Consider the following 20,215-nt stretch of genomic DNA (forward strand, 5'->3'; position numbering starts at 1 on the left):
CAGTACATAACAGACTCCCTGCCTGCCATCCAATGTGGGGGGCACAGTTTCAAAGCAGCCCATTTGCAGAAGATGATTGGCAGGGGAAGGGGTCTTAACACTTCCCTCTCCCCCCTGCCTGTTGATTATCCCTTAAAAGAGCATGACCTGCCAACAATGTCCTCAGGATTACAGGATCCAGCCTGAGATGGGTGGGTGGGAGGCAGCTTTAAAGCAGCCCCAGGGATATTTACAGAGGACCACAAGCTGGTGAGGAAGCCTCAAGCCCTGCCCAGCTCCCAATTTTCCTCTGTCAAACCTCCTCGTGTGTTTTCCTTAGAAGGAACATGCAGCACTGGGAACCCTGGGTATATTTTTTTTCCTGGGTGCAGTTAAATTTTGAAGAGCAGGCTCTCACCATGACAACCTGAAATATACTCAGAGTCGCAAAGTGATTTCATGCTCTTTATTCAGCTCATAGTGGTGAGGAGGAATGAATGAAAGTCCCCTCAAGGTATCTGCTGTATATACATTATTTACACAATGGGCTGCACATGATTGGCTAATTCTGGAATTCTACTGTAAGCCAATCAGGTTGTGGATTCACTTCTATCTGGAGCATGATTGGGTGGTTCCTGCCAACCAATCATACTGCTGCATTGTTCTAGGACCAATCAGACTGCTGCATTCTGAATCCTATTGTTCTAGGACCAATCAGACTGCTGCCTTTTGGATCCTATTGTTCTAGGACCAATCAGACTGCTGCAGTTTGGATCCTATTCAACTCAGTACATAACACAACCCACACCACCGCGTCCCCAGGGAGAGTCAGAAATGCAGGCGGCCGTGTTGAGCCATTATTATTTTTTACATGCACACATCAAATAGCACCACACAGTGTAATAACAGATTTCTGAAGATCAGGGTGACTGTGATCCAGGGCATAACTTCCATAGAACTCAGCGGAGCTGGCGTCTGGCTGCACAGGACCCGGGTTCAAATCTCAGCATCTTCAGGTAGGACTAGGAAGGATCCCCGAGTGCCACGGCCGGTCAGTGTGGACAAGACTAAGCTGGGTGGGCGAGTGGTCGGACTCTGCACGAGGCAGCTTCCTTTGTCCCTGTTGTAATAAAGCCTATGGACCTTTAACGAAAGGTCTTCAGCCACCTTTAAGGCAATCTTGAGTATTTAATTAGACATGTAAGGCATCTTGCACAGAAGTGTTACCATTTCAGCTGCTTGGAACCCCATCAAAGGAAAGAAGAAGTATTCAGCCTCTCTTGGATTCTTTCCCCCATTCTCTGACTTCCTGTATGCTAATCTGTAGCAAATGATAGTAAAACTTGAAAGACTCATTATCGCCTCATTCACTTGCCAGAGCAAGGAAGGACCATCAATTTCCCTGGTGCTACAGCAGATGATAGCATTTGCTTTTGCTCTGAAAAATAGTTCTGTAGCTGTTCCTTCCTACATTCCCCCTCCACGTCACCACTGTTTCATTTTATAGCCAATGTGGCATAGTAGGTAGAGCAGTCTATATCTCAACCATAGCTCCCCTATGTTCTCAAACTACAACTCCCATCATCCCTGACCACTGGCCATGCTGGCTAGGAATGATGGGAGCTGTAGCCCAACAGCGTCAGACTAGAACCCAGAAGGCCAGAGTCCAAATCCCCATTCAGCCATGGAGCTCACTGGGCCAGTTGCTTCCTCTCACCTTCACCTACCTCACAGGGTTGTTGTGGGGATTAAATGAGCAGGGGAAGAACTGTGTGCACTACCTTGGGCTCCTTGGACAAAAAGGTCAATAAATCCATTCTCCATGTAGCACTGCCCTAGGCAATGGTGTCTTGTGCCCGTTGCAACTGGTAGGATGGAAGGCAGGGAGCCCAACTGTAGGGGGCGCCAGAGCCAATGGCAAGCAGAGCCAACTGAGTCTAGTTTTGTCCCTGTTCTCTGGCCTGATGGGTTTTGCAAAAGCATCATTGAGACCGAAGAGGAAGCTTACAGGCAGGAGTGACACCCCCTGGCCAGGTTGCAAATAAGAAGGCAGATGTGCCTGGAATTTTGTGGTTGGTGTGGCAGCTCCCCATTTGCCCTGTAGGGCAGGTCTGTAAGTGAAAAACGGGGCGCGGTGCTGAGAATCCTCTGGGCCCCCTGACATCTGAAGACCTCTTTCCTTCTGTTTTGCATTCTCACTCTAAGGCGCACCATTAATCTGGCTTTCAAGCTAGCAACGCCAGGCAGGTATTTTAATTAAAATATTTTTTTAAAGGCTAATAGTGGCTTATGTTATCTATTATGCTGATGGATTACGATGATCCTGTCGCGGGGAGCAGGCTCCTTAAAGCCGACGAGTGCTGCCTCCTTATTTTCTACGTATCGCTTCCCGAGCGGAATCTGTGATACTTTTGCAGAAGCACAAAGAGCTCACTGACGACGACGGACGCATGAGGGGGAGAAGGGAAATTGAGTCTGGGCCAGCTCCCTAGCAGAAGCGACCGTGGTCTGGCCTTCAAAGTGGGCCGTAATGTATGCCACATGAAAAATAGCACTTAGCCAGCAAAATCATGACTCGCTTCTTAATGAGACGGGAGGAATTCTCTTTGTTCGGCCTGGTTTTCTCCGTGAGGCCACTCTTCTCGCTGCCTGGCAGTTCAGCAGCCCTGCTCACGAGGAATACAATGCATGGAAGTAACCGAAGGAGTAATAGTACAGTGGTACCTCTGGTTACGTACTTAATTCGTTCTGGAGGTCCGTTCTTAACCTGAAATTGTTCTTAACCTGAGGTACTTTAGCTAATGGGGCCTCCCGCTGCTGCTGGGCGATTTCTGTTCTCACCCTGAAGCAAAGTTCTTAACCTGAGGTATTATTTCTGGGTTAGCGGAGTCTGTAACCTGAAGTGTATGTAACCTGAAGCGTATGTAACCCGAGATACCACTGTACGTGGAACAGCGACGGACACACCTGTGGAAAGAGCTCACCCTCGCAGCCTCTGCCTTTCCCCACCCTTCCCTCTATCCTCTTATCTCTTCCCTACCCTGCTGACACACACACACACATCAGAACATAATGCTCGCTGGATCAGGCCAATGGCGCCTCTGGTCTAGCAACCTGTTCTGACACTGTCCAACCAGATGCCTGTGGCAAACCCGCAAGCAGGATTCGAGCACAAGAGCCCTCTCCCCTCCCGTGGAAGCCGGGCGTAGCCATTGTGGCTAGTTGCCCTCGATAGCTCTCTCCTGCCAGAATTTGTCCAGTGGCCTTTTAAAGTCATCTAGGTTTGGTGGCCATCACTGCCTCCTGTAGGAAGGAGTTCCATAGTTCAACTAGGAGCTGCACGAAGAGGTCCTTGCGTTTATCTCCCCCGAATCTTCTAACGTTCAGCTTCACTGGATGTCCATGAGTGTTCTGAGACAGGGAGAAAAAACATTCCTCTGTCAACTTTCTTCATGCCGTGCGTAATTTTGCTTCCCGCATTGTCAAAAATTTTAATTGTAAGCTCCTGGGGGCATAGCCTTGCCTTCCTGTTTGTGTCATCCTGCAGAGAACAATGTGAATTGGCAGCTCTATCCAAATCAAGTGGGAGGCTTTGCTCAGGGGGTGGGGCCGGGCCGGGCCCTACTATTGGGCAGAGTGAGCTGGCTGCCTCAGGTGGCAGAATCTAGGAAGCGGCTGTGAGGGGTTGGAGACCAGAGGTGTCTGTGCCACACAAGGACTGAACCTCTGCCTCCTTAACTAGCCTGCTGATCTCAGGTGCAATGGGAGATTTATTTATTTCTTTATCCAGTTTATGTGCCTCCCTCCCTCCAAAAGCAGTCCAGGGTGGCAAGATGATGCCCTGCCACTGTCTCCAGCAGTGATTCAACAGCCAGTCTAGTCAGCTTCTGAACATGGGAAGGTGAGGGACACCATCTTGGTTTGTGCAGCCCTCCGAAAGAGGGCACAGATTCCTATAACATTTCCCTGTGCTGATTTATATGCCTAGATGCATGTTTAGAAAGCTTGGGAGAAATTCAATATGGCATCATGGAATCATTCCATCAATTTCTGCTTGCCAAACAGAATGATCTCCCTTGCGTGCTGTTCTGGGGGTTCTCCTGGCACTCCAGAGCAGTTTTGGGGGGTTGTGCATGAGGGGAGCAGAGGAAATCCCTGCTGCTTTAGCAGCATCCTTGCTCTGGCTTCTGCTCGTGCGCCGGATTAGTTGAATCTAGCCCTATTACTATAAACAAGGTAAAGGTAAAGGGACCCCTGACCATTAGGTCCAGTCGTGACCAACTCTGGGGTTGCGGCGCTCATCTCGCTTTATTGGCCGATGGAGCCGGCATTTGTCCGCAGACAGCTTCTGGGTCATGTGGCCAGCATGACTAAGCCGCTTCTGGCGAACCAGAGCAGCGCACGGAAACACCGTTTACCTTCCCGCCGGAGCTGTACCTATTTATCTACTTGCACTTTGACGTGCTTTTGAACTGCTAGGTTGACAGGAGCAGGGACCGAACAATGGGCGCTCACCCCGTCACGGGGATTCAAACCGCCGACCTTCTGATCGGCAAGTCCTAGGCTCTGTGGTTTAACCCACAGCGCCACCCGCGTCCCCTATTACTATAAACAAACAAACAAATAAATAAAATACACTGCATCTCACCAAAGTGGAGGTGCCTGCAACCCATTGAGCTGTTTGCCAGCCCTTACTCTCTTTTCTCAAGGTTCTTTTTGCTGAAACAGGACGTGGGACCAGGCAGCCCTACAAACAGAGGTCCTCTGCAAAGATGGCCACCCTACCTCAAGCTGCAAAATACATTAGGGCAGTCCTCTCCTCTAAGGAACGCAGTAAGCACTGCAAACTTCTCACGATCAGGGTGAGGGGCAGAGAGCTCAATGGAGCTATGCAAGATGCCTGGGGTGTCTGCTGGTGTGGTTTACGCTGTGAGCCTCCACCCATGCTCAGCCTGTAAACTTGTAAATAAATGCAAATATTGCCAGAGATTAGCCAGTCTGCAGTGAGTGCATTCTGCAAGAAACTGAACCCTGGTAATACAGCACTGGAATCCCTGGGCCATCGCTTGCTGGGGTCTTGAGCCATGCATCGTGATAGATCAATAAAACCCAAGGTTCCTGCACACAGAAAGTTACCCCATAGGCCACAGAACTTGGAGGCGCAGTCGTAGAAGCCCAGGTTTGGGGGGAGTTTGTTTTGTTCTCTTTCTACCCGCTTTCCGGAAAACCAAGTCCTTTGGGGCCTGATTCACCGGCTGTTCATCCAGACACTATGAAATGAACCTGTGCCGACAGGCCTTTTTCTTAAGGCATCCTGAAGTCACCTTTTTATTGTTCCTCATCGCTTGTTTGTTGTGGTTACTCATTTCATGAGCGGCAAGGCTGTGATAACTGAGAATGTATGACGCACAAACGTTGCCTCCCGAAGAAACCTAATTGTTGCCACCCATCCAGTAGGCAGCGTTTGTAAGGCAGTTTTTATCGTAGATACAAGGGATTCATCTCTTTATGTAGGCCATATCATCAAAAGCATTTTTTCCTCCTTGCTTTCCCTGATCTTCCTCTGCTACTGTTCCCCAAACCGTTCCATTTATAAGTATTTTTTAAACCACCTAATATTTTAATACCTCCAAGTCACCATCATCCATTAATAGCCCTATTTGCAGTTGACCCATTGAAATTAATAGACATGGCTAGCTTACATCCATTAATTTCAGTGGGATGCAACATATTATTATTATTGTTGTTTGTTTGTTTTGATTTCCAACATGAGGTCCTGGGGCAATTTAAGAACACAGTATTAAAAACAGCTTAAAACAAATTACCGTTACAAGAAGAGGCAGAAGGCCATAAAAACAGCCTGCAGACAAAAAAAAACACAGCAAAACGTTATTATAAACACAGAGATTCGGTAGTAGTAAGGTCTGATCTTATGGGTCATGGAAAGCCTTCACAAAAAGGGATGTCTTTACAAGACCTCTGAAACAACTGATGGATGATGTTTCACAGAAGGCAGAGGGAACAGCATTCTAGAATGCCACCCAGGCAACGGCAGAAAACATCTATTTTCAGGGCACCACCCTGATGTTTATAAAAATATCTGTATACTGTTGCATCATTAAAAATATATATCAAACTGGTTTACAGCAATAAAAACTTAAAACCGTACAATACAAATTCATATTAAAAGGCTAAAAGCAGACATCAGTTAACCACTGTGGGCGATGTGTTCTTAATTGCCTGGCAGAACAGTAAAGTTTTCAGCGGGTGTTTAAATGCGGGTGCTTGCTGAATCTCTAGTGGCAGAGAGTTCCACAGGGCTGGGCCAATGACATCAAAGGCTTGGTTCCTTTTCATTGTCAAATGAGCCTTGCTAACTCAGAGGACACCCAGCGACGCTCTTGCAGATTATCTCAGTGCTTGAGCGACGATAGAAGGTTTCAAGCGATCTGTGAGATACCCTGTACCCACGTTGTTCAGGACTTTGTAAATTAATTCAAGAACCTTGAACCTGGCTCAGCAGCAAGTGGGCTTTGTAAGGTATAGAGTGCTGGGAGTAAAAACTTCCCCCAGAGATGATCTAAGTCCATCAGGGAACAACAGCGTCACATCAGGGCCAACCCATTCCTGGGACAGATGCCGAGAAGAATGACTACCTGAGGATTTTGTGGCCAGACGCCAACCACCTCTGTAGTTCAGGCCACAAATCCACCAGTTATATGGACCCCATTCCTGTGGTCTCGTGGGGCCACAAGAATCTGCCTTATCCTGAGTCATAGGTTGGTTGATTTGACTCAGGGTTGCCTACAGGAACTGCAGCACCTCTCCAGGGGTTCAGGCAAGGGGCAATCCTAGCCCTACCTGGAGATGTTGCCAGTGGTTGAACGTAGGACTTTATGCATGTGCAGCAGGTTCTCTGCCACTGAGCTATACAGCTATACAGAAAGAGAGACTGAGGATCTGGCAAGGAGGACGTTTTTCATGTCTCTAGGCTGAAGGTTGTCGGCGGTGGGGTGGAACTCCTTTGTAATAAATGTTAATCTGCCCTTATTCCCTTATGGGGGACACAAGAGCCCTTATAGAGTCCTTTGCAGGTTCTCCATTGGTCGGAGAAAATAACAGAGGCCAACCAGAGAATATTGAGAAGCAAAGCAGCTTGTAAGCCTGATCTTCATTGAACTGTTGCAACACATAGGAGGAGGACCCAGAACAAAGCTGTGTCTGCCCTTATATAGACATTTTAAATTGCCCACCTTGGAGTCCAAGACCACCCCCAGAAACATTATACCTACATCACAGAAGGGGTGTAGCTCAAGACCACCCCCACCCCCCCAGATACATCATACCTACATCACAGAAAGGGCAGTCTACAACAGAAATCTGAGTGCGTTGTTTACCTCCTGTCTGGCAGGTTACCTGTTAACGCTTACTTGACTGGATACCCTGGGGAGCCTGGCCAGTCTTTTGTAATGACAAATATTTAGTTTCTGAACCAGGTCACAGGCTCACTCTATTCATACACAGACATACCCTTAAGACAGGATTTGTGAACAAAAAGACAATGGGGAGGCTCCCCCACCTCCTCCCTTCCTTGCAGAGGAAACATTTGAAAATGGTTTCAGGGTGGTCCTCCTGTGCTGCTCCAGACATGTGGTCCACACATTGGTACATTTATGAACATTTATTTTATATATATATATATATATATATATATATATATATATATATATATATATATATATAAAAAGACCTTAAATTTTTTATTTCACCTTCCACAAAGGAGCTTTTCTCCAATGGAAAACAAGGCCTTATTATTATTATTATTATTATTATTATTATTATTCCTGTTCTCCAGCAATGCAAAGGTCCTCAAAAGACAGCACCTGAGCTCTGCCAGAGTGCACAACGCCTTCTCTAGCATCCGCTCCCCGCTGCTGCAACATCTGCTTTGAAACCGCTTGCGTTAAAAAATATAAGCCGTGTGTGTGTGTGTGTGTGTGTGTGTGTGTGTTGTGTGCAGGCTGAGTGCTTTGCAGCTCAGCGCTTCCAATTATGAAAGAAGCTTCTGCCTTGGGGTCTTCAGGAACAGTTCACTACTAGATATCTGGGCTCCAAGTCAAGAACACCAGTTAGAGCAGCAGCAACAGCAGCAGCAGGGGATATAGCAGGACACAGAAACAAACCAGGAAGGAGAAGCCACAGCTCAAAGAGGCCCATGTGGTGTCAGTGAGATGACTCTCTTTTTAAGGAAGGAATGACAAGGCAGCTGATTCTAAATTTCACAGGCTTGTTTCAGTCATTTGTCAGCACCCCAAAGGTTTACAAGCAGAGATGGAGATAGCTGCTGGGTATATATAGAGGCCTGTGGAGATGTTCAAGTTTCCTTTAGAATGCAAATTGCTGGTAGTTAATTCTTCATTGGAGTTTGAAGGGAGGAGACAGTTCTGCAAAAGAATAAACCATGTGTGGGCATGAAAGTGTCAAGGTACTTTACCAGTGACTGCCACACCATAGTCCTGGCTTCAACTATCATCATCATCATCATCATCATCACCATCACCATTATCTATATCCCTCCCTTTCTTCCAAAGGAGCCCAGAGTTGCAAACTGATGCACATTTTGAAAACAAAGCAAAAACATTCTAGAGCAGTTAAAATATTCTGGGCAAAGGAAAACCAGTTACAACGTTCTAAACATATTATGAATGGGGCGGCAGCAGCTCCACCACCATGCAATATTAGAGACAGTGGAAAGTTTGGATTTGGTGTGGTGGGTGATGTCTGGGCTGAAGACTGGAGAGGTCTAAACCCCATCTCAGCCACATCGTTTCCTGGGTGATCTTGGTCCGCTTATTTGTCTTTCAGCATTGAGCTACCTTACAGGGTTATTGGGAAGATAAGGGGAAAGACACTGCTGTACACACCAACCTACTGCTCTCTAGGTCTTTTGGGGAAATACAGTTCCCACAAGCCCCAGCAGCATGGTTCAGGATGAGGGCACACTGATTGCACATTATCCTGAGCAACGCTTCAGTCTTGACAGGAGTGCATGTTTACTTGGCAGGAAGACCTACAATTTTCTGTGCATACAATTGGGTTGGACAGAGGTGAGTCCTATTGAGCAGAGTGGGATTTCCTTCAAAGTAAACATGCGCTGCACTGCACATCGGTTAGATCAGTGCTGGGCGACATTTTTCAGCCTGAGGGTTGGATTCTTTCATGGGGGGCCTTTGTAGGGGAGGGGGGTGTCATGCCAGTGGTGAGAGGGGCCAGAGGCAAATGTAGTTGGAGCAAGGAGCACAGCTCTTTCCCTCTGTACAGCAACCTTCACATGTAGTCAGAGGATTCTGTAGTGGCAGATCTTGGACTCTCAAATTTCAGCAGCGGCCTGTGCAACACTAAATTTGTGTACCCACCGCATCTCTCGCTCCGTTCTATAGCATGCTTTTGCTGTCCCCTGTAACTACGCCACCCTAAAACCGCCTCTGGTTTCTACACACACACACACCCTCCTGCCAGGCTTGCAAGAGGCATTTGATGCAGCTCAGCGGCATATTCCAGCCAGGCAAAAGTACTTGAGGTGGGGACGGGGGCAAGGCCAGCGAGAGGTGTGGCTGGGGGTGTCCTGGGGAGAATCCCAAGGGCCAGATGGCAATGCCTGTTGGGCCACATTTGCCCCCTGTCTGGCTTCAAGTTCCTCACCCCCTGAGTCAGATCAGTTGATTAAAAACCTTTGCAATTCATTTAAGGAAACCTCACAGGGTTGTTGTGAGGATAAAATGGGGACGAAGAGAACCATGTACAGTACCTCAAGCTCCTTGGAGGGAGGCAGGTGGGCTGGAAATGCAATAAGGTCCCCATAGTGTTATGTAGTGAAGTTCTCACCCTGGGCCAGCAGGGGGATACTGTAGATAGTTATGCAAATAAGGGATCAAAAGTGACGTTCAGTGATTGGATAGTTTTAGAAAATTGTTACAGTTACGTTGTACTGGAGCTCTATATAAGCAGGCTGACTGAACCCTTCAGTTCAGTTCTGTTCTGGCCTGTGAATAAACAAGAGCTGTTTGAAGAATCGCTGTGTCGTCTGATATGTTCACCCACAACTTAACACATAGGATACTCAAGTATTCTGTGGGCTAGATGGGAAGATTAAAAACAATTTTGGAACACCAATGCAAGACCTCCAATGCCCTGAAGAACCCACTTACACTTCTGCTGTGGTCTCTCTCGCACACTTTATTAACGTGACTACATTCAAATGTGGCACAGTCACTTCTAGAAAGGCCCAGGGGTGCTTTTTGGCCTAAGGTGTTCATCCACCATTTTTTTAAAAAACCCTATTATAAACGGATGAAAAGTTCATATTGTTCTCACATGGGGAGAGCTTGAAAAATTGCTGGACGGCAAGGAAAAGGAAATTGTTTTGTCTGCTTTTATTGCTGCGCCGAACTGTCTCCTCAGAACACAAACGGGCTCTCCCACTGGAGACAGAGAGTTCCTGGAGGCAAAGAGGCAAAGGCAAGTCACTTGCAACGTGATCCCTGGAGAGATGGAGAGGGCAGGGATTTTAACCGCTTTCGCAACTTCTCTGTAGCTTCAATTGGTCAAAAGACCCCACAAACGCTGTCAGGTCAAGACATCTTTGTTGTGGAGGAAAAGAAAAGAACAAACGGGATTCCAGCTTGCTGATTCTCACAGAACCACATCTACTCTTCTTTCAAGAAGGGTGTGTGCAGAATTTTTTCCGCCTGCAGTTACTGAAAGGAAGATCTAACACTAATTGAAAAGTAAGCAGGAAGGAAGTAAAGGCTGAGAGAAAAGCAGCCTACAGGTTGTTCCTAAAAATGAATCAGTGAGAGAAGAATAGGCTGCCTTTCTCTCTGTCGCCCCCACTAGGACAGGTAACTTATTACAAGCATTGTTACTTTACTTCCATTGCCATGAAGGGTGCCTTACCCCAAACATTTGAGCTCTCATTTTGCCCAAACACTGGAATTCCCTCCCTGAGACGATTTGCCTGGAGCCATTATTGCCATCTTAAAGGCACTGAGCTAAGTCTGTCCTGTTCTCCTGACCTTTTAATAGCAACTGAAGAAAAGGAGAAGATGGTAACTGTTTGTGTCCTGAACTGCCGAGTCGCTGGTTCGGCTTAGGCAGCCAAGAGGCTACTGGCTCCTCCTGGCTCTGGGTCGCTCTCATCGCCAGGCTTGCGTTTCATAACAAACCCATTAAAAAAGCTTTTTTTAAAAAAAGAAGTAATGAATTCCACACCTGCTGTGCAAGTGAATGATTCACCCAGGCCCTTTTAGCTGGCGAATGTCAGATACTTCGTGACTATTTACGGTGTGTTCTTTGGGCGTCATTTATGGAAAGATTATTTCTATCTGACAGATGAGACAAAAGATATGAAGAGGGCATCAGGCACCACAACCCCAAATGAACCCATGGTTCTTGTTGAGAGACACACAGAAAAAGTCCAGGGCTGTATGTAAAGCTCTGGAACACCGCCCCCCCCCCAAATCCTAGGAATTGTAGTTTATCCCTCCAGAACTATTATTCCCACGGCCCTTAGCAAAGTACAGTCCCCAGGGTTATTGGGGGGGTGTGTGTGATTTAAATATGTGGTGTGAACCATCGAGAAGGATTCATGGTTAAACCACTTTGGAAGGAGAACAGGTGCCTCATGAAAACTCTCAGCACCCTTAAAAAAATAACCACAGCTCCCAGAATTCTTTGTGGGAAGCAATGACTGTTTAAAGCAGTATCATAGCACTTTACATTCAGGGTGTGAATGTGGCCCTCGTCTTGCTTCAGTCTGATCTATACCACACCTGAACTTTGCTTTGGACCCAACTTGAGTGTTGCATCACCTCACACCAGATCCTGACAGGAGAATTCTGGACCAAGTTGCAGATGGTGGTTATATTTTTCTCCCACTAGACTCCAGGGGTGCTGCATTACAACATCAGTATTTAGTCTGGGAAAGATATGCAAGGAAAGAACTGCCCATGATAACAGAGGAGGAGGAGGAATATGTTTCAAATGAATTTATACATAGAATTTGGCAGCTCTGAACCTGTTGGAGCTTTCCTTGCACTGGTCTGCCTTTTCTTGCAAGGAATCACTTGCGTTCAAGACTCTCATGCGTTCTTGCTGATAAAAAAATTCTTGACTAATTGTTTGCACTTCAAATTACACCCCAGCATCGCTTTTACACGTCACTGATAGCTCTTCTCCACCTTCCCCTTGCTCTGATCATCAGACATGTGCTAGGAAAACACAGTTGCTCTGAAGCTGGTTATCAGAGATACCTGCCCAGCTGCAGTGTATGATGCTGCCTTAATGCCCATGCACCGGATGCTACCTTAGTGCTCCTGCGCATGCACTGACAATGGAGACAAAGTGTTGGCTCCAATGCTTGTCCTACTCCCTAGGAGACCTATTGAAATTAATGGACACTTCAGTGAATTGACTAAATTTATTACATTATTTCTTCGTGTGCCTCATCCGCGAGAGGTCTGGAGGGTGGCAACATGAAAACAGGCCTTTTCTTCAGTGGCTCCCCATTTGTGGACTGCTCTCCCCAGGGAGGTTCGACTGGCGCCTTCATTGTATACCTTTAGGCGCCAGGCAAAAACATTCCTCTTTGACCAGGGCTTTGGCTGATTGACATCTGATGCCCTTTTAAATGTGTTGTGGGAGGCAGTTATTGGTTTGTTGTTCTTACTTCTATTATGTATTGTGGTTTTTATGTTGTGATTTTATGATGTGAACCATTCTGAGATCTATGGGTATAGGGCAGTTTACTTACTTACTTACTTCATCCATCCCACTTTTTTCCTCTAAGGAGCTCAAGGGGGCATCCATGGTTCTCCCCTTCCTCATTTAATCCCCACAGCAACTCTGTGAGGGAGGCTAGGCTGAGAGGCAGTGAGCGGCCCCCAATGACACCCAGTGAAGTTCATGGCTGAGTGAGCATTTGAATCCTGGTCTCCTAGCTCCTAATCTGACACGCTAACCTCTACAAACGTCTTGTTGTTTAGTCATTTAGTCGTGTCCGACTCTTCGTGACCCCATGGACCAGAGCACGCCAGGCACTCCTGTCTTCCACTGCCTCCTGCAGCTTGGTCAAACTCATGTTCATAGCTTCAAGAACACTGTCCAACCATCTTGTCCTCCGTCGTCCCCTTCTCCTTGTGCCCTCCATCTTTCCCAACATCAGGGTCTTTCCCAGGGAGTCTTCTCTTCTCATGAGGTGGCCAAAGTATTGGAGCCTCATCTTCAGATCTGTCCTTCCAGTGAGCACTCAGGGCTGATTTCCTTAAGAATGGATAGGTTTGATCTTCTTGCAGTTCATGGGACTCTCAAGAGTCTCCTCCAGCACCATAATTCAAAAGCATCTACAAACTTAAGGAAAATCAACTTTGTGAAACAATCCCTGAAGCAAAACACAGCCAATTTTGCAGTGCAGTACTCCAGCCAAGTAGTGTGTACTAGCATCAAGTGTGGGTGGGTCTACTTGGAATCAGACTTAGTTGCATGCCACCCCATGCATTTACAGCGAGTCCCCATGTCTGTTGAAGTGGTATAAAGGTGCTTTGTGTGTATGGTGTGAATGAGACCTAAGAGTGTGTGTATATCTGCATGTCCCTAGAAGAGCCACCTCTTCTGCCGACAGCAGCCTTCTAAAGACCATAACTAACTGACTTAACAAAGAAGAGAAGTAATCTGAATATAATAGAAAATGAAAACCTTCTAGTGAGAGCTAAAGCTGGGATTTTTTAAAGCACCTAAGCCACTCAGAAGCCCAAATCCCATTTACTTTGCACGGCACGTACATGTCAAACAGGGAAGGCCTGAATGTGCAAGTGTACATTTTGTTTGCTTCAGTCAGTCTGAGTGCAGCCCTCTTCCAACCAAATGCGACTGTATTTATAAATAGGGTTGTTGTCTGATCTCAAAAATCTGTGTTGCTTGAGTTTTAATTGATTATATCTGCATACATTTGCATATTAATAGAACGAACGGACCTTCTTGCCACAAAACGCTGCAGTGTGCCCTTTTCAAGTTACTTCCTTTCATCCTATTCCAGTTTTCCTGTTCTGCTCTAGTAGGGCGTGTCAAAATTTTTCTAAATTCTAAAAATGAGAGGTGCTAAAAAGTTGCAACATGACTTGAGAATTCAAAAAGGTATTTTGGTTAAATAAATATAATTTAGTTTTGCTTGGTAAGTAAAATGTGTTTAAAGTTGTATCTACTATACAGCATCAATTCAGTCAGTCAGTCAGTCAGTCAGTCAAGACATCATCTTAGAAGATGCATCCCTTTCTGTGTGAAAAGCAGGAATGCAGACACTCCTAGTGTCCCTATTTTCCAGGGACAGTCCCAGATTTGCACAAGCCATTCCAGTTTGATTTGATTGTGGAATGTCCCGCTTTTCCTTAGGACATCCCTATTTTCATCAGACAAATATTAGAGGGTATGGAGTTATGCAACAGCCGAGCCATCTGAAAGCAGCCCTGTATAGGGAAGTGGTTTTTAAAAAAATGTTTAATGTTTTATTCTGTTTTTATATATGTTGGAAGCTGCCCAAAGTGGCTTGGGCAACACAGTCATATGGGTGGGGTATAAATGTTGTTCTTCTTGTTGTTGTTATGGGATAGGACGTCCCTATTTTCGTTGGAGAAATGTTGGAAGGTATGGGAATGCCTCTCCGAAGATGGCTCCTGCCTGCCGTGTTTGTTGTGAGTGCTCATATTGAAAATACGGTTACAAAAGCCCATTGTCTGCCCCCTCTCTCTGCCAAGCAGTGGCAAGAGTGCATGGGGTCTCAGGCGCCCACACAGGGTCTGTCCCCCTTTGGAGAATAGAAGACGCAGCAGAAAAAGTCGTAGCTTTAAGAAATAGGTTTTATTCACCTATTTACACCTTCAGTCTGCATGGAGGGAGTCCAGATCTTAACAGCACGGCCCGAAGCATTGCAGGCAGTTCTTCCTGCTCCCTTGTCAAAATGGATCTCCCCCCTTTCTTCTTCCCAGTGTTATAAGAAAAAACTGCTCCCTTTCCCTTATGGGGTATTCCGGAGCCCGTATAGAGGCTTTGACGGTTCCCTATTGGTTGAAGGAAATAACAAGGGCCAACCAGAGTATATTTGGGAAGCAAAGTGGCTAGTAAGCCTGATCTTTATTAAAGGAAAACAAACTGTTTGCAACAGGGTCCCCACTCACCGCATGTAGGAGGGAGGAGCACCCTGAATAATGGCGCACAAGCCCCTATATAGACTCTTGAAATTGCCTACCCTGTAGCTGAAGACCCCCCCCCCCAAAAAAAAATCATACATACATCACAGAAGGAGGCGGTCTACAGTAGAAATCCTTTCTGCCAGGATACCTGATAATGGTCACTGATTGCATTACCTGGGCAGCCTGGCCATTCTTTTGTGATGGTTAATACGTTAGTTCCTGAATCCAGGTCACAGGCTCACCCTATTCATACACAAATACGCCCTTAAGACAGGATTTGCAAGCAAAAATACAATGGTAAATCTTTCTCCATTTGCCTCCCTTACTGCAGAGGAATATTTGAGGTCATTGGGAGAGTCAAAATGGCTTCAGGATTGCTCTCCCATACTATTTCAGACACATGGTTCATATATTTAGATAGGTGCGTATTTATGAATATTTATTCTATATTTGAGACCTTAACAGTCTTATAACACCAGAAGCCTCTTGCCCTCCCCCAGAGCAGTTAGCCTGGCAGCCTTCCAAATCTCCAGTCTCTGGTCACACCTGGGCAAGAGGTTACCTTTGTCTTGTTGACTACCCTGAATGGTTTTCTACTGTAATGCTAACAGGTCCGCTCTTCCCTAAGCCAGCCAGGCTGGTTTGCATAAGGCAGCCCAGGAGTTCCCTGCATGGCACAGCCCTGCAGTTCATGTTTTAATCCATTCCCCAATGAATCAAAACCCTGGGATTTGTTCATTTCAAGGGTTTGCCCCGAATCTCTAACAATACTTTAAAAAAAATAATAAGAAAAAAAGAAACCTGAGTTGAGAGCATCTTTTAAAATTGATTAATAGGGTTTTAACTGATTAATGGAACCAATTCATCAGCTAAACGTTGCTGCCTTGTTCACAAGCTATGACTGAAATTCAGTGTAGCACTAAAGAGATTGTTTCATCAGCACAAGAATTGGTGCTTGCAACTGAACAACCTTCCTTCTCTGTGTCCCTTCCAGAGCAGTTTTGGGGGGCCCGTGTGGGGAGAAGAGGCAGGAACACCCCACTGGGCTGGTGGGAGTCCTTGCGCTGTAGCTGAATCTGACCCTGTGCATCCAGAATATATGTAGCAAGTGACAAGCCTTATTTGGGGCAGTATTCTGATGTGGGCGACTTTTTTATGGCTCCCACCTCTGCACATAATTTTGTCAGCTTTTAAAAACAAAGTTCATTATAAATAAATGTTGCACCATCTGAGGGTTTATGGCAAAGAAAAATGAACTGATTGGAATGCAGTTATTTCCCCAAACTGACTTTTCGTATGTAAACCTAGAGGGACTTTTGTTTAAGCAAGGTAAGAGTTTTGAGGGAATTAGCTGGGGACTATTAAACTGCACATTCAGCCGTAACTCCTTTAATGATGTTTTCTGATTGATAACACTAATATAATTAATATTCCTTGCCAAGAGGAAAGATAAGTACTTTAGAGAAAATTTGAGAACCGATCTAGGAGAAAGGCTTCATTTGTTTTTATAGTCTTTTGTCATAATGTTCTTTTTATTTGAAAAGTATGATGAACCTCTCTCTCCAGCTGAAGTTCCTGGCACTGCAAAAAAGAGAGTGGGGAGGTGCAAGCAAGCCTTTCGCTGCAATAGCTTGTTTCCAATTCATTCCTCTAATATCTTGATAATATTTATCATTTATAAAGCTGAAATATACTCAGGCTCGGGAGTGGATTTCATGCTCTTTATTCAGCTCATAGTGGTGAGGAGGAATGGAAGTTCCCCCAGAATGTCTGCTTTATATACATTATTTACACAATGGGCCCCACGTGATTGGCTAATTCCGGGATTCACCAGTAGGCCAATCAGGTTGCGGATTCACTTCCACCTGGAGCTGGATTGGGTGGCTCCTATGGACCAATCAGACTGCTGCATTCTGAATCCTATTGTTCTAGGACCAATCAGACTGCTGCATTCTGAATCCTATTGTTCTAGGACCAATCAGACTGCTGCATTCTGAATCCTATTGTTCTAGGACCAATCAGAGCACCTGCTTTGCATGCAGGATGTCCCAGGTTCAGTCACTAATGGTATCTCCATCTTCTAGTAGCAAAATGGAATTTCACCCCCCTCTCCCTTCCAACTCAACAATTCTATGATTTCTCCGCACACCCCCTACATCTATTCTGGGGTTTCCCCAGCCCTCATAGGAATTTTTCTTTATTAGATATTCTAGAATGTGACCCCCAACATGCTCGCACTGGGATCCTGCTACCCTCCTTAAAGATACAAACCTGGAGCTAATAGGAGTCTCCAAACCTTCTGAACTAAGCAGTGATGGGTCGGAAAAGCTCAAATGATTTTAAAGATTTGTTAAGCTAAAACTGTAATGGAATATAAAGTACAATTCAAAGGTTCTTGCATGTCTGAGGCCAAGTCCTTCTTGGTTACTTAGTTCCTCCATTTCAGATATTTCTTGCATCTGTCTGACCATAGCCTTACCCTATTTCCATCCAACTTGGGGTGTCTCTTTCTGATCCCAAACCTGCCATTCGTCTCCTCAACACAGTTCATTGCTTATTACGGTCCTGGGCAAGAACATGACTTCATCCTGTCTTGTAATACACATGATCTGGCCTCGTTCCACTATTCTCTCTGAGATAGTCATCAAGCTAGAACGCCTTAGCTAAGCAGTTTATTGCTGAAATCTGTAATGTAAGCATATTAGCTATTGAAATCCTGCGTTCATCAGTTTATACAACTGAAATGTCAGAAAAATGTTTTGCATGTTCCTTGGTATACTTCTGCTTTTGTCCTAAATTCCTATTTGCTTTTAGCTGAAACTTGATGCTAATTTCATGATTCCCTGTCCCCATAATCTTGAACCCTCTTGATTTTCCCTTAATCATAAAATTATCCATCACGTATATCAGTGTTTCCCAAACTTGAGTCTCCAGCTGCCTTTAGGCTGCAATTGTCATCATCCCTGACCACTGGTCTTGCTAACTAGGAATGATGGGAGTTGTAGTCCAAAAACAGCTGGAGATTCAAGTTTGGGAAACACTGACCTAGATTAATATGCACATTGATTTTCTCTTATACCAGCTATGGGGCGGGTGTGTGGGGAGACGAGAAGGAAAGGAAGTTCCATTGTGCAAGCCCTTGTGCTAATGGAGCTGCTTGGTTGGATATCGCACCATGTTTCCTGGTATAAGGCACCCTCTTGTGTCGCTGTCTAAACTCTAAATTATAACTGGTGCTCTGATGACTACAGCTGAGATGGCGTGAAGGAGATGAAGCTATAACAGTTTAATTATTAAGGGAGGAAAGGCTACAACACGGGTGTTTTTTTAATTTAGAAAAAAGGCAAAACAAGGGGTGGCATGACAGAGGAGTATCAAATTATGCATGGTTCAGAGAAAGTGGATAGATCTTCCCTTTTCCTCCATTTTCTCTTTTTGGACTTGAACTCTACAGCTCCTGGCTCTTAGCCAACCCCTGGGCTCATCCATTACAGAGGAGGCAAGCCACATGTCTTGTGAGTCTGAGATATGGCTCAGACATGTTTTCTCTACATGTTTTACCCTACAAATGTAACTGTAACCACGAGATGAAGCCTGCCTTCAGATTACTGCTGTGAACTGAGTAAAAGGGGAAATAAAGGGGAAATCGCCAGGCAGAATCCCAGTCTGCACAAAGGCATCCTGGATTGCTTAATTAAAAGACTGAAACCATCAACAGCTTCCTACAAGCTGCAAGGGAATGTGCTCTGCTGTTTGCTCACGAGCTGAGCGAGAAGGGATCATATTTAATCAATATATCCTCTCCTACCTTCCTAAACATTCCCACATTATTAATTTTTTGGGGGGGGTTGTCTACTTGGGTCGGGGTGGTTTAAAATTGTTCTTAAGTGTTATGCTAATTTGTATTTTGAATTTGTATTTCAATTTTTGTCTAGTTTTTAAGGCTGATTTAATATTCTACAGCCTTTTAAATAGGTTTGGGGGGGTTATTGTTTTGTTGTTTTGAACTATTTACTGGTGTTTCAACCTTGTATTTTCAACTTGTAAACCGCCCTGAGGTCTTGCGAGGGCCGTAGATAAATCTAAATAAAAATAAATAAAATACTAGAAGCTGGGGGTGACCCAGGACAGACAAAAGGAAACACTTTTTTTCCGCGCAGTACAGAGCTACACTACAGAATTTGCTACTACAAGTTTTAGTGTTGGCCACCAATTGGGTTGGCTTTCAAAGGGGATTATACAAATTCATGGAGGGATAGGGCTATTGGTGGCTACTGGTCATGATGGCTGTGCACCAGCTCCAGCATCAAAGGTGGCATGTCTCCAAACATTGGTTGCTGTGGAACACAAGTGAAACATGTTCCGATTGCTTGCTGCCCATAGGCATCTGGTTGGCACTGTAGGAACAGCATTATGGTTGAATGGGCCTTTGGCCACATACAGGTCTGATCAAAACTCATGGTCTTAATGGAAACAAGTTTTGGAGTCAGTATGCCAGTGAACAGGGATGCGGGTGGCGCTGTGGGTTAAACCACAGAGCCTAGGACTTGCTGATCAGAAGGTCGGCGGTTCGAATCCCCGCGATGGGGTGAGCTCCTGTTGCTCGGTCTTTGCTCCTGCCAACCTAGCAGTTTGAAAGCACGTCAAAGTGCAAGTAGATAAATAGGTACCGCTCTGGCGGGAAGGTAAACGGCGTTTCCGTGCGTTGCTCTGGTTTGCCAGAAGCGGCTTAGTCATGCTGGCCACATGACCCGGAAGCTGTACACCGGCTCCCTCAGCCAATAAAGCGAGATGAGCGCCGCAACCCCAGAGTCGGTCACAACTGGACCTAATGGTCAGGGGTCCCTTTACCTTTACCTTATGCCAGTGAACATCAGTCACTTGGCGGCGACAGCAGGAAAAGGCAACTGCCTTAAGTCCGGCTTCCTCAGAACTGCTAGTCAGTCACTGCAGGAAACAGAATACTGGGCTAAATGGAAGTTGGGTCTGATTTA

At 45.7% G+C, this 20,215-nt stretch overlaps 1 long non-coding RNA gene across 2 annotated transcripts; it reads left to right on the forward strand.

The window, feature by feature from the left end:
• The first annotated feature begins 3,596 nt into the window (after positions 1-3,596).
• On the forward strand, positions 3,597-19,038 carry LOC310750854. 2 transcript variants are annotated; one of them, XR_014542339.1, is made up of 3 exons: positions 3,597-3,880; positions 4,708-4,812; positions 18,676-19,038. It is a non-coding gene; the product is annotated as an uncharacterized lncRNA (long non-coding RNA). The 2 variants fall into 2 exon arrangements; XR_014542340.1 differs by lacking the exon at positions 18,676-19,038 and adding an exon at positions 7,835-8,450.
• The last annotated feature ends 1,177 nt before the right edge of the window (positions 19,039-20,215 follow it).

This window comes from Podarcis filfolensis, assembly GCF_964270895.1.
Source record: "Podarcis filfolensis genome assembly, chromosome: 15".
In the NCBI taxonomy this organism is placed as follows: domain Eukaryota; kingdom Metazoa; phylum Chordata; class Lepidosauria; order Squamata; family Lacertidae; genus Podarcis; species Podarcis filfolensis.